Raw genomic sequence first — 1678 nt, forward strand, 5'->3', positions numbered from 1 at the left:
AATTTTATATATTAATACTAAACTTAACATTATAAAAAAAATTAAATTAAAAATAATTTCAATCAATCTTCATTAACCTAACCAAACTAACCTAACCAAACGCATAAAATAAGACAAAAAGAGTATTTGTTTACCACATCAAAGAATAATTGAAAAATGAAAGGTTTGAATTTGCCCTTCTTGTAAAGGGTTTACTCTTCACAAATAAATGAGAATCGTAAAGGTTAGTGTACACTTTCACAAATAAATGAGAATCCATACAAGATGTTAATATTAATGACACTTTACTTTTTTTGTGCAAATACAGAATGCATTGACTTATAAATAAATGAAACAATAATTACAAATGGAAAAAAAAAAATCAAAATACGTACAATTAATTAAAAAAAAAAAAGAAAAAAAGTCTCGATTTCTGATTTTCTTCAGATCAAATGAGGACAAAATAGTTAAAGCTGGGATGTGGTAGGCAGCTGGCACAGTTTGGACCACCATCTGGGGAATAGCTCCTCAACTGCAACTGTAAAAGCAAAGTAAAAATTAAAAAAACAAAAACAAAAAAAAAAAACAAATAATTATAACCACAAATGTAGAAGAAGAAACCCAAATCTTTCCGTAGATCCACTTGCCCTTTCTTCTCAATCTTGAAATGGCATAAAAAATCTAAACACCAAATTCAACTCAGAACCCAGGTGCCAAATTCAAACAAATTCTAAGAATCATTATAACCTAAACAACACGCAGAAGAATACATCAAAAACAAGCCAAAATCTTAGAGAAAATCAAGAAAGCTCAGGCCAGGCATCAAGTGAGCGTGAGAGAGAGAGATATATATATCATCAGACAAGAACACAGACAACCTCAAAAAACCACTGAGAAAACTAAGAAATGTGTGCGTGCGGAGCTCCCTTCAATCCAAACAAGGATCCAAACATGGGTAATGAAGCTCCTAACATATGCAATCCACAACCCTATCAAATCTGGGTTTCGATAGGGCTGAGGAATCCATAGGTTAGCAGCTCAATCTTCCCAGTTACACCCTCTTTTGGACTTCAAGAGAGCTCCACCCTCAAAAACCCTAATTTTTCAACCCACAAAAAAGTCAACCAACCACCCATTCAACTGCCTTCAACTTCCAAAACCCTCATCCATCACAAAACCAGAAATCCCAAAAAACAAAAAAAAAAAAAAAAAAAAACCATCTAGGTTGTCTGGGAAGCGAAATCAAGAAACATCTGATTTAGTACAGAGATCTAACATTCGACTTCCACCTTAAAAAAAAAAAAAAAAAAAAAAAAAAACTTTCAGACAAGATCGAGGAAGAAACCAGAAACTCCAGGAATCCTCGGATCTACTAAGGGAATTGATCGAAGAACTCTAAAACTTTTGAAAAGAAAGAGAGAAACTATACTAAATGAGAGAAGAAGAAGACAGCCTTGTCGGTGAAGGAGGGGCGTTATATATAGGAGACGGGGGCACTTCTAATCCTTCTTATTTTGATTTTTTTTCAAGTTTTTTCCTTTTTGGCGTAGCAAAATTATTTACTAATAACTTACCAAAACAAATGAAAATATTACAACACGTTCGGAAATTATAGGGTGGATACATGTCCACCATGCACGTGGTGTACCCTTGCATTGTCCATAATATGCACTTGTAAATAAATTTAAGATACATAATA

At 33.1% G+C, this 1678-nt stretch overlaps 1 long non-coding RNA gene across 1 annotated transcript; it reads right to left on the reverse strand.

The window, feature by feature from the left end:
* Nucleotides 1–211: 211 nt before the first annotated feature.
* Nucleotides 212–1276, reverse strand: LOC116022853. The gene is made up of 2 exons (XR_004099302.1): nt 601–1276; nt 212–517 (listed from the first exon to the last, which is right to left on the reverse strand). It is a non-coding gene; the product is annotated as an uncharacterized LOC116022853 (long non-coding RNA).
* Between the last annotated feature and the right edge of the window lie 402 nt (nt 1277–1678).

This window comes from Ipomoea triloba, chromosome 6 (genome assembly GCF_003576645.1).
Source record: "Ipomoea triloba cultivar NCNSP0323 chromosome 6, ASM357664v1".
NCBI lineage: Eukaryota > Viridiplantae > Streptophyta > Magnoliopsida > Solanales > Convolvulaceae > Ipomoea > Ipomoea triloba.